This window comes from Solea senegalensis, linkage group LG9 (genome assembly GCF_019176455.1).
Source record: "Solea senegalensis isolate Sse05_10M linkage group LG9, IFAPA_SoseM_1, whole genome shotgun sequence".
Taxonomy (NCBI): domain Eukaryota; kingdom Metazoa; phylum Chordata; class Actinopteri; order Pleuronectiformes; family Soleidae; genus Solea; species Solea senegalensis.
In genome coordinates this window covers 1084273-1098116 of record NC_058029.1, presented here as the reverse complement: position 1 = coordinate 1098116, position 13844 = coordinate 1084273, and positions in this window count along the sequence as shown.

The following is a 13844-nucleotide window of genomic DNA, read 5'->3' as shown; positions in this document are numbered from 1 at the left end:
AAGCTTTTTTCATGATTAAAATAAGATTTCCGATTGTTTAAGCTTCTTAAATGTGAAATCATTAAAAGTCAATCATTTTGGAGAATTTTGTGGATAAAACAAGACATTTGAGAACATCATCATTTCCAGGTTCCACATTTTTTAAGGTGTTGTGATATTTTATGGACCAAACGATTCATCGAGAAAATAATCGACAGATTAATCGATTATGAAATGAATCGTTAGCCTCTTTTTGTCTCAACAGCAGAAACATTCGAGTGACCGGACTGAATCACACTTGTCAGTGCTTAAAAAAAAAGACCTCACCTTTCTTTGACTTGTTCACACATCACCTGCCTCTCACCTCCGGTCGTCCTGCTACACTTAACTTTCACTGATTGTTTCTACGCTAGAATTTCAGACTGTGAAACCACAAGTACTGACCATTTTCACACCCGGCCTCTTTCAGACTGGGTGTTTGGACATGAGTGCTTTAGCGACGCTCTCCGAGCGATGCCAGTCTGTAAGTGTGTCCAAGATATCAGTTTTTAAACCGTGACAGATCCATCTTCAGCATGCCTGGAATTGATTTATTTTTAATTATTGGCAAAATATGACATTTCAATGTCTTTACATGGAGAAAATGACATTTAAAAAATACAGTGCCTCAAAAATGTAAGATACAGTTCACGGCTTTAAAAATCAATCTGTCAATCAAACTGTATTTTATGTACTTTATATTATTGAGAAAATGATCAATGGATGTATTGATAATGAAAATGATTGCTACTCACAGACCTAGTGGACGTCCTTCAGCTAAAATGTTTGTCCTAATCTTTATATGATATGTTGGAATGATGACCTGTGTGTCCATATACGCCGTTAAACTCAGGGCTCATTGTTACCTGGATATAAACTCTCACTCTTACACTAACTGTGACTTTCATCCTTAATAACCCCTCCCTCCTCCCTCCCTCCCTCCCCCCTCTATGAGCAGCCGTGGCTGAGGGGTCGCACCTTCACTCGGAGGCGTTCCCTCCCCAGGTGCAGAACGGAGAGGTTCAGGTGCTCCTTTGTATACCATCAGACTCACGGGTCCCAGCTTTTTCACTTTTGATTGTTTTTCCAACAGTTTACAGCGACAACATTGGCAAAACCATATAGAAAAGAAAGAGAAAAGTAAAGAAATAAAACCAAAAACAGCAAATAAACAAAAACCCCAAACATAAAAAACTCCAACAAGCTACATTTAAGTACATAAATATAAATGTATTTTTAATGTAATACATGGTCAAACACACAGTAGTTAATCCAATATTGTACCAATGTATCAAAAATACCTCCTGCTTATTGTTCAGATTAAAAATCAACCGTTTCAGGTCCCAGCATTTTAACGATAAGTGGGATTCTTGATTTTTGTATTTATTTTACACTTATTCATTATTATTATTATTATTATTATTGTTATTATTGTTATTATTGTTCTTGTTATCTCGCACATCAGAACACCAACACAGCAACCTTCTTGTGTGTCTTGTTTTGTATCTGTGTTGTATATTTGTCTGCTGCTGTGACATATATATATATATATATATATGTATAATAGAGTTTCATTCTATTCTATTCTATTTTTCATTAAAGAGGTAAATGAAGAACTGAAGAAGAAAGTCAGAACTCCCTGAGGCCATGACGTGTAATAGTCACATATGTCAGGGCAGTGGAATCCCAGGCCAGGTGTAGACTGACAGGTGGTCAGTGGAGAGGTCAACGGGAGGTCACTTTTATAGCAGTAGCTCATTTTTTAAAGCAGTAGTTCTAAGGCTTGTATATATATGTGTGTATATGTATCGGGTGGTGACTTGTGCGTACTTGCGAAGGCCATGTATCCCAGAATGCATTTCGGCGTCGACAGAGAAAACACGCACAAACCTGAAAGAAAGGTTTTCCTGTGTTGTGAAGCACGTAGCATCTTTGCGGCGCATGCAATGATTCATTTAGAATTTAAAAATGTGCTTTATGTATCATTTCTAGTTTGGCAGTGACGTGAACAGCCGGGCTTCTGCAGACGCTCGGTGCTCACGGTGCAGCAGAGCGCCGTTACCTCGACTGGTCCTATTGAAATGATCCACTGGCTCAGACGTCGCTGGTGTGACCCATAGATTTAGTGTGGAAGCATTATTTTGTTTTGAACTGTTAACTTTGACTTTTGGATGGATAATGATGTTGTACTGGTGCACTGTCGATCACATGGTTTGCTGTTTTTTCTCTTTCCTCCTCTATCAGCCATGATTTCTGTGTGAGCATGTGCCTAACCCTAACCAGGGCAACACAACACACCTGTCTGTCATCTTTTGATGTCACACCCAAATGTTTTCAGTCTGTAGCAAAAATAAAGGATTTGGCCTCATTGTTCCAATACTTTTGGAGGGCAGTGTATCTCCTTCACTAGCCCCCTTCCCTTCCCTCTCTTTTCTGTCCTCTCTCCTACCCCAACTGGTCGAGGCAGATGTCCATGTACTCTAAGTCTGGTTCTGTCAGAGATTTATTCTTGCTCATCATGCTCCTGTTGGCTTTATCCATTATAATTTGAAGGTCTAGACGTTACCATGTAAAGTGCCTTGAGATAATGTACGTTATACAAATAAAACTGGATTAAACTGATTATTATCCTCTCAGATCGAGCTCTAAAAAAACAAAAAAACCACAACATATTTTTAAAGTTAAATTCTAGGGAACAAACAAACACACACACACACACACACTAAAGTGAATTTAACTTTTTCATGTACATGTAGATGTTAAAGAACACTGTTATTGGAGGGGAGCTTAGGTCTGGAATTCATCTCCTCCTAAGTGGGGGGTGTTACCTCAGTGACCACAGTACAGTCTAGTGTAGTTAAGGCCTCCTGTGAAGTTTATGACCCCTGTAAATGAAGTCATCTTTTATGTAAGTGGGTTATTGTTTTTGTGTGTGTGTGTGTGTGGGGGTCAGGTTGTCTTCATCTGTGCACATATGCATGATTCATAATCAGATGCAGATTTTTCATCAACCCACTTATTGTATAATGTGTCACGTTAACATTGAGGTCTGTAAGCCAACATTGTTCAATATAACATGTTTCAGTAGGTTTTGGTTTTTTTAAATCATGTGCTTTGCATGTTTTATGTGGATGGAAATATTGTATATTACTGAATTATATTACTAACCTTAATCTACTGCAAGTGATTCCCTGAGGACATAATACTTCATGGTGAAGAAGGAGCAGTTAGTCACTTATTCTAAGCACTTCACTTATGGTGCTTTTCCACTATAGAGTTCTAGCACGACTCGGTTTTCCATTTGGAATAGTACCCACTATGGTGAGGTTCCAAGAGAACTGAGCCGACAGTGTCGTCACTGGAAGAGTCATGAGCATTTTAACTGTAGATCCGTTAAAAAGACTTCAATATCCTGAAAACATTCAACGCTCATCTCCAACATTTAGCAAAGACATTTCTAACATCTCAACATTTAACAGAGCAGTCTGCTGTATTTAGCCACATAAACTCATTCTAATGATTCAGAGTCACTAGTTGTTGTGTTTGTGTTGCATATAAAACTACGTCATGAGTCCAGGCGAGTATAGTGCGACTGAATAATAGAAAAGCGCCATTACAATCTTAATAGACATTCTTCTATTGTTGATTTTGTTTCTTTTGTTGTTTTTAAAAAGTAATAGTAAATCCAAGAGACTGAGTTTGTTAGACATCCTGGAGAGTGAAAACAATAAAACCACTGTCAAACTCAAACTAAGTCAGATATGTACAGAATATTCAAATTAACACCTGGTCTACCTATAACCTGCACATTTACTATATTGGTTTAGGTTTTAAAACTAATGACATGTATCAGAATGTGGAGCAAATCATATTCAACACATAGATAGCAGCTATTTTGTTGATGACAATTTGGAATTAATGAATACATGCATTCTTTGTCTGGGTACAGGGATGTGGGATTAGGACTTTATTTTATTTTTATTTATTCATATGCACAATGATAAAACAAATATATTTATACATATATATATATATATATATATTCCATAATACAAAGGCAAATATTTGTGCAGGAGAGGAAAAGACGTGCAAAGGGCTTACATAAAACCCTCCCTCAATACAAAATCACTAAAACAAATGAACTAATAGAAAATACTTTTTTTATTGTAATTATTAATACAAAATGAGAAATAAAATAGTTTTTACAACAATGTGGACTTTGCCAATACTGTGTAGTGTCGAACGATGGTACATGCACTGTATACGTGCACACATACACACAGACGCATTAGCAACTCCCAATTCTCTCAGCCGTGACCTTTTAAGTCTGGGTCAGTGATTCCCACAAAATGAACAAAGAGAAAACTTGTCGTGGAATCTCGGCTCCCGGTCGCTCCATACTGAGCTGCCTGAGAGAACAATGCTGCAGGTGAGAAGTTGGACGCCACTCACCGTCCTGTGGCATCACCTGAAGCAGCTGCAGTGCATTCACAGATGGACAGAACTCTGTGTATGTAATGATGTCATCTGCTGACCCAGGTGATCCAGGTGCAGTAGATACGCTGCATCTACTGCATTCAAAGTTTGACATTGGCTTTCTTGGTCCATGCTTTCATCACCCTATTGACCAATCAGCGTGAGACTCACTCCATCCTTTTATAAACGCCTCTGGAAGCTCTGTGTAATGCTGTTGATGAGTTAACATCAGAGGAGGGGGTTTAGTTAACCTTATTAATCAATGAACTGGACTACTGCTCTTGTTCTAGTAGCACTAGCAGGAAAATGATTTCCTGAATGAAGAGTGAACGCCTCTGAAATGTTTTATAATAAATTGGCAATGACCCTATTTATATATATATTTATAATCCTTAAAAGGTTGTTAAAGGTAAACTTAGGTTTAACTTTCCCGAGAGGGAGAAGCCAAAAGTCAGAAAGTACAAAAGTCTTAAAACTAGAAAAACTTGCAATATAATACAAAGACAGAAATCACTGAAGGAAAACCTAAGCACAAAAATCTTGTTTCTCGTCTATTTAACCTGGAATGTATCAGAGAAAATAACAGATAATAGAAGAAGTAAAAATATTGATCCTGCTGTTCTGACATCTTCACCATTTCCAACAAATCTCGTCATTAATCAACCACAAAAACCTGGAGAGAAGAAGCATGGCTGCACTGATACTGGAGGAGTGTTGTCTTAAGGAAACACAGTATTGCAGAGAAATGGCTAAGGTCAACAACAGAGCCTTGCATTGATTCCTCATATGTGATAAGGTCAAAAATCATCATGGGACCTTTGCTCCTGGGTATTTTCCAGTCATTCTTGCTTCTCATAATCTGTGGGAAACTTGTCTGCTTTTCACAGTTCAATGACCACTCATCTCTGTTGCAATCACAACGCCCTCTCTGCACGCTGACAGTCCAATGCCATGTACAAATCATCTAATGTGATTTAGCCTCTTTGTTGCTCTCAGCACTGTGGGTATTTTTAACAGAGCTGCTGGATGATGAGAGTCACATTTCATCCATCCACCGTAATGGTGAATCCTACATAATGTTCACATTTGAAATGAATATGCTTCTGATATACAGACTGGATGCTGCTTTGAGAGCTGTGATGACTTATTGATTTGTAAAAGAAAAAAAAAGAGCTAAAACTGTTTGTGTGGAAGAGATAAATGTAAGAAAACTCACTACCTTTCATATTAAAACAGCCACTACAGGTCCTGCAGGTACTGTAGTCTGCAAACACAACACAACACAACACATGATTGATAAAAACCCAGGGGCCTTAGTGAGGATGACTTAGTGGGTCAAATGTAGCCTGCAGATAGTGGGAAAAATGAACTAATGTGCACACACACACACACACACACACACACACACACAGAGGGTAATCAGACAGCACTAAAAATAAACCATGTAAAATATTTAACTTAGTGACCCAGAAAACAACCTCAGCGTAATCATGTTTGCACAAGCAGAGGACACCACAGCGACCGAGCCATGATATCATTACGCCTCATGTGTTACGGCTGTTTTCACTCTAGTGTCTGTCGTCATGGTAACATATCATATGCAAATTAAATATGTGTCGTTTTCGTCTTTTGTGAAAATGACTAACACAATCAGGTCATTTAGCATCATATGATCAAAGGGCACTACACGCCTTCCACTTCCAAGAGGCGTGGCTAACGGACATAAATGAAAATGCCTACAATGATTCAGATGATGATCTGAATGATTACAGAGAGACAGAAAATGTGTCAACATTTGTGCTTGTTGTAGTTTTGTAGAAGTGATGGCGTCTGATGACTTTTCCCTGTGGGAGCTCCGTGGAGTCCCTTCACATGGAAGCAACAGCTGAATTGAAAGACTTTGGTGTCCGTAGGGTTGGATGTCTATAAAAGCTAAACATCAGTTCTTCAAGAACGTGCAAATTCCACACAGAAAGGTCCTCAGTAGAATTGGGATTTTAACCGGTGACCTTCTTTCTGTGAGGCAACAGTGCGAGCCACTACTCCACCAGAACAACATGAACTGAAATTGATATATAAAAGTATCATAAAAAAGCGCTTGTTGCAGTGGTGGGAGAGGAAGAGGGTTACGGGGGCAACAGTTCAGTTTGTGCACGGCTGCAGGGTAACAACTGTTCTTTAGTCTGGAGGTGCAGCATTTAAATGCCCTGTAGCATCTTCCAGAGGGCAGCAGTGGAACAGATGGGCGTTATCTCTCCCAATCCTACAGGCTCTGTTGTAACTGTGGGACCTGTACCTGACCTCCATGAGAGCGAAGGGTGAGTCCAGTGATTTCTTTGTGCTGCTTTAACCGCACACACCAGAGCTGAACCGTGATGTAATGAGTAAGAATGCTTTCTACTCTGGGAGACGTGACGTCCCTCCTCGGCTTCCTGAGGAAGTACAGTCAGACTCTGAGCCTTCTTGTTTGTGACCACATGATGAGGGTCCCCAGGACTATCGCTGGATACTTGCCCCACTCCTCATTTACTACCCTCAGTGGAAGATGCTCATCCTCTCATTGGCCACGATGAAGTCCATATCTTCTTGATGTGTGTTTTCTGCACACCACGCTGTAAATGTGCAGACCTTGTTACCATCTCAGATACGTCCCACTGTTGTTGTATCATCTGCAAACGTAAGAGCAGATTGTATCTGACTCTAACCGTCCTCTTTAACACCTCTGGTGGAAACAGCAACAACCTCCATGCATCAAGGGTTGAAGGACCTGCATTTGGTCAACATAATGACTCTCTCGACAGGTATCCAGCCTTCAAAAGCTAAATACCACAAATATTTGCACCAGTCAGAACTGAAGAAGCCAAGTTAAGCCACACAGACTGACAACGTTATGAAATAAGGAAACACAATTAACTGGAAAGAACATCCATTTTAGTCCCCAGTTAATATTTAGTTAGACACGTTTTTTGCTAACACTTTATTTTGATAGGCCATTGTTGACCTCTGTTCTGCATCTGTTGGGTTTTAACAGGTAATCTGTATCATGTCAACAGATTATCTCTTGATACTTGCTGCCAGTCGTACAACCCTTTACAAAATACCATTTATTGTCAGTGTTATTAACCGTCTTATAACTACTTCTCTGTAGCTGTTTCACCATCTGAAGAGTTCACTTGACTCACTTTACATTTCACAGGCATTATATATTGTTAGTCGATTATCTGTTGACGAGATGTTTCTGTCTTTTCGAGAATGTCCTCCAATGAAACGTACATATAGGTCGTGTGCAGGAATTACGACCTATGTTTTTACGCTTTCAAAACCAGCGCCCCGAGTGGTTGTATACATGACAGCATCTTCGATGATTTCACCACCGACAGTCCACTCAGTGACGAGAGCACTGCGCCCGAGTGCGGTCAACAAGGGTTCGGTTCCTAACTATACCACCTTTTTAATTTTTACTGCCTGTCTTTTAAACCCTGTCTTTTTTGCCCTAACCCTAACCTCAGTAACACCTGTGCGTATTCGAGTTAAAAAATACTCGTAAAAACATACGTTTACGTCGTATTCACGACCTAAATGTACGTTTCATTTGGAGGACAGGTTGGCTTTTCTGTTGACTGTCAACTATCCTTCTGTGGAAACTACACTTGCATCCGTAAACGTGTCAGGTCCAAAAGTGGCTAACTGTTGGCAACAGTAGTCAGACCGTGTCATTCATGATTCTGAATATCTGATGACTATTAGAGACAATGGACAAAATTTTTTTTCCAGCTTCTTCCTCTCCAGGGTTTGGCAGAGATTATATGGCCTGTATAAACGGGCGTGGCCCCCTCGTGGCTGTGGTCAATTTAGAATATCCAATTAATAATGTGCAATGGGGATTGGAGGGGATTTGAAGCAGCAACCCTCTGGTTACAAGCCCAATTCCCTTCCACTTGGCCACGGGCTGCCTTACAGTATTCCTAAAATGCAACAATTAAACTTGTTGAGGGTCCAGACACACAAGTTAAAGAACACCTAACTTTGAGACAGACAAAAAACATGGTTTCAACACCAGTGAATTATTAAACATTGTCTGTCTCCATTGAAACCTTGAAACTGGAATAGTCATGAGAAAAGTTCAAGATGCCCTAAAAATCACATGAACTTGGAGCTGAAGTTCACTGAGTGACCCCCACATGTGTCCTCCTTGGTTTGGCTGGGATGACAAAGAGGACGCGGTGATTGGCACGGCCCTCTGTCGTGGTTGTAGCTAAACAGCCATGTTCATATTCAGCAGTGATATTGGCCTTTAACCCCTGGTGCAGACACCATTACCATTTAAGAGTTGCGCTGAATGTCCAGGCTGGTGCACAACACCATCAATATTAATGTTCTGTGACTGAGGCGGCTTTGGAAGAACTTTCTCCCACATCAATATTGATGGTGTTGCCATACATCGGAGCCGGGGCCCTCTTTAAGGATTTATGAGAGGAACACTGAAGGCGGGGGTTGGTGTTTGTGTGAGAAGGAGGCCAATGCCATTTTTGGTCGGCACCTCAATGATGTACATTTTCCTGCCTTTCAGAGCAATTTCGCTGGGAGAGGGGTGAGTCCAGCCCCCGCTTGATGAGATATGAGTGGAGAGAGGACGTGTGGAGACAGATCCAATTCCCCCGCAATGCTTTACTGGACATGATAGTTATGGAAAAATGACCGTTTCATTTCAGGGGATCTGGGAATGCTAAATGGGCGTCTGTTGATTCTGGAAAGGGGGTTATTGCTTTTGGGACATCTTCACAAACACTCCACTGTTGGACCACACATGCAGACACAGCTCTAATTCATTATAATATTAGCTTTGGAGACGCATCGATCCATATATCAAGTCTCGCAAGGGCGTGCTGGAGAAGGAGTCGCAGGGATGGCCCCCGCTTGTTGTGCACTCGTATAAATCATACAAAGAAAAAGAAAGAGGAAATGAATTCAAATAGAAAATGAACTTTGGCTTTGTCTCATTCTCGTAAAGCACTGGCTGAATTCAGCTGCTGTTGTCATGGCACATCAAATATTATAGGCTATTCAAGCCAGTGAGGATAAACCGTGATGTTGAGTGTTTTAATGCAGTAACATCACAGCAGAACATGTGAAAAAGAGAATTTGACTGAAAATGATTATTAGTGTTGTTGTACTGCTGGAATGTAGACACAAGAGTTTCCTAAACTTTCCGTATGGGGACCCACGTTTTGTCATGTGACCCAAATCACAATCTAAATTGTAGCCAATGCAGTTTTGTGCCAAATGTAGCGACTCAGCTACAGTACAGTGCCAATTTGTTTGAATTGGTAAATGAATCATTTCCAAATGTTGCATGTTAAATCTCTTCATTTTAGGCACGTTGGTGCGTTTCCATTATATATATATATACAGTTCTAGCACTGCTCGGCTCAACTCAGCTCTACTCTACACTTCATTGTTCATTACTATACGTCCTTGACCAAACTGCTGTGGTGTTGTTTGATACACAAACTGGTGACGAGCAAAGCACTTCTTGTCTGTGTAGTGAATCATTAGAATCAGACAGTTACGGAGATTAGTTCAATACTTCCTGCAGACTCTGTCGCTAAGTACAACAGACTCCTGTTTTTCAGCTCACTCTATTGAGTAGAGGGTGAGAAATATGAGATTACAGTTACTGTACAACACAATATTCCATTGTTGTTATCGCAATTAAAATAATGATGTTATTTCACAGAATTGAATACATTTAAAAATGTGAAAATTGTGACTGGATGTCATAGCATGTGATGAAAACACTCATGAAATGTGGCACTGTGGCACTAGATTGTATAACCACCAATGGCTCGAGGTTAGAATGAACAACATGGACCTTTGTTTTGTCTCTCCCTCCTTTTAGCTCTGTTATCCTTCAGTGATTCATAAATCTTAAAACTTAAAACCTTACTCACATTTCTTGTTTGATTAACGGCATGATCACACTCACCTTGAAACATCACTTTATTTATTCATTCATTCATTCATTAGTGTTATCTGTGTTCCTTTTACTTAACTTTGAAAATGTGTTAATTTATATGTGTTTTACTACATTTATCACGTCGGTCAATGTCTGTAATATGGTGAACAATGAAGTGTAAAGTGATCTTGACATGATATGATATATATGTATATACAGTATGTATATATACACAGTGTATACAGGTAAACACACTGTCACAGTGATGGGAGGCTGAGCAGTAAAACAGTCTGTGGTCAGTGCGTTTAACATTTAGAGTTTATAGTTTCATTATCCTTTATAAGAACAGACTCTGTGAGTGTCAAGTGTTCATCGTGTCTCAGGACAACTGAGAAATAACATCTTGCAGAACAGAAATCCGACAAAAGAAGGGTCACCCAAACACGTTCCACCTCCCCGTCCTCCTTTCCATTTAATACCCCGATCCATTTTGATGCCGAGCCACGAGCGGGACCTCTGTGGGGAGACAAAGAGTGACCTCAATTCAATTTGACATGCCGCCTATCGATCTGGGCGGCTGTATCCCCCAGAGATGGACGTCTAACTCGCCCTTGTTCTGCCAACACTCACATTTAGCAACAAGATAAAACGCGTCGTCTTAATAAACAGGATCCCTCCACGCGTCTGGCCTCGTCTGCCCGAGACAAAATTACAAACTGTGACCTGCTACCACGAGGCTTCGTCCTCGTTCATCCTCGGTTGGGTCCTTTTACTAAATTGAAAGTGTGTCATAACAAACAGAGAAGGCGTCTGGCTTGAATGTAGGTGAGTGGTGCAGATGTCATCTCTGTCAAAGGAGCAGCTCTTGTAGTTTTTAACAGGCAGGTCCGTGACATGGAGCCGGGACAATTACTGTCAGAGCACAGCGGGTGATGAATCTGCTCCCTTATTGTGCTCGGCATCTCGACCTCTGTCTGAGACCTGATACAGACAAGTATCTTCAGACCAGTCAAACAGATATCACATCGTTTTCACATGTGGCCGTAATCTTACTATACATTAGGTGAATCTGCTGAAGTTTGTGCTCCCTGCACCTAAAGCACGGTGAGATTCAGCTACTTGAATGTACTGCTTGTACTGCATGATCATTTAAGTATATACTTGTACTTTCTCCTCACCATGACACAGACCTTTCTGATGAGAAACTCCAGCAGTTTGTAAAGTCCATCAGAACATCAGTGTTTAAATTAGCTCATGAGAATGAAGGGGCTCTGGATCTACTGCTGCCTTGTTTGATAAACGTGTGTCATTGATAAGAAGTTCCACTGGAGGCAGCAGTGGATCAAAACCATGTCTCTGCTGGGATGTAAAGTTATTGATTTTGTCTATGGACTTTGGTGCAGTAGAATGAGCAGTTTTCATTTGGTAAAATCATCGAGACTGATTTTATTGGGTGAGCTTAAAACCATTTCCCTTGCTGTTTCCCATCACTGCTCATAAAACTATACATTCTTTTTGAGCTATATTACAAATTTGCAATATGCAAAGTCAGTTACACACACAGAAATAATCTGCCATGGCTGCACATGATGCTGTGGGTGGGACATATGGCTGTGATTTGTAAACCTGAATGCACTCGGCTGCTGAGCCCAGTGTTTGCCATAAATGGCAGGTGTGCAAAATTGAAGTGCAAAAGTAATTCAGCTCCTGCCATTCAAAGGAGCTCTGTCAGTTTGATTTACCTGTGCACATTAACACACACACACACACACACACACACACACACACACACACACACACACACACACACACACACACATATTCATATGTTGAAGGAAAAAAAAGAAAAAGCTGCACCTCCAAAATGGGGGTTGAGGGGTCATGGTGTTTGGCCAGGAGTGACAGCTCTGAAATGAACGCATAAGTCAATCGGCTACTATTTCACGCACACACACACACACGCACACACACACACACACACACACGTGGGAGTGGGAGGTAATATGGTGGTGGGCAGTTAGGTAAGGTGGGGACTGGGGATTAGTGGTGTAGTGTAGTGAGGAGGGAGGTGTTAAGAGCATAAGGTCACCATGTGGGAGGAGAGAGAGTGTGTGTGTGTGTGTGTGTGTGTGTGTGTGTGTGTGTGTGTGTGTGTGTGTGTGTGTGTGTGTGTGTGTGTGTGTGTGTGTGTGTGTGTGTGTGTGTGTGTGTGTGTTTTTCTCTTTCTTTTGTCTCTGGTCTTTCTGACTATAGGAGCTATCAGCAGCTATATTTGCACATACACAGTGACACACACAGAGTGACACACCTTGAACTCAGAGGTCAAAGATCACGTGTGTTCCTCTAGCTCCTTCTGTTTAACACACACACACACACACACACACACACACACACACAGTGCAGGCTGTGTGTGAATGCCAGTTGAAGCAGGAGGAAGCCTCAGAGACACACGTTTAAAATCATGGATCCATCCACAGTGCTGATTGGTAAATGTGCTACTTTCTCTCACTGATATGCAAAGAAAACCTTATGCAAAGGGAACGCCTTCTTTTCTATTCTAAAGAAACATGCGTGTACTTGTTTGCAGTAATGATGTCATAATCAGGCTTAAAAAAGCCTGCTACTTTGGATTGATGAGCAGATAAAGTATTTGCTTAAGATCACTATCAAAATACAAATACAAAAACCTCTTAAACTTCTTAATCAAAGGATTTAGAGAGGCCTACTGGCACAAATATGATAAATGATGTGTACTTTTTGGGGGGGAAGATTAATTATAATAATTTTATATTAAAATGAATCCTGCGTAGCTACATTGTGTCCTCCATTCCACATTGGACTGCCATTTTACAGACACACACTGGCTTCTTTAAGCGTGTAAAATAATCCACCATGTCCTAGATTATTTTACATGCTTAAAAGGGTTGGAGTGAGGAGCAGGGATGAGCTGATATGATACAGAAGATCCAAAAACCCTAAATATCTCATCAATAGTAGATACAATGCTCTAAGTTAGGTTGTTTTCTGATGATGTTTTCTCTTTTATGCATAATTGTTGAAGCATTATGTTTTTGAAACAGCTTATTATGCACAAATGTGTAGTAGTTTAAGGACCTTGTACTTTGTTATTGTTCAGTATTCGAACACAATATCCACTATGAATTGATTGGTTGCATTATCAGTATATGTATCGGATATGACAATATAATATATAATATAATAATATAAACTATAATAATATAAACTGAACCATCCCTAGTGTGGTGTAGTTTACGTGATATGCAGGTTTGAGACGTTGAAGAGATAATTGTAAATGAGTTTGATCCATCAGTTAAAGTATCTATGAGCTACAACATGAGCATGAACGTGCACCACTGTAGCTGTGGGGCTAACA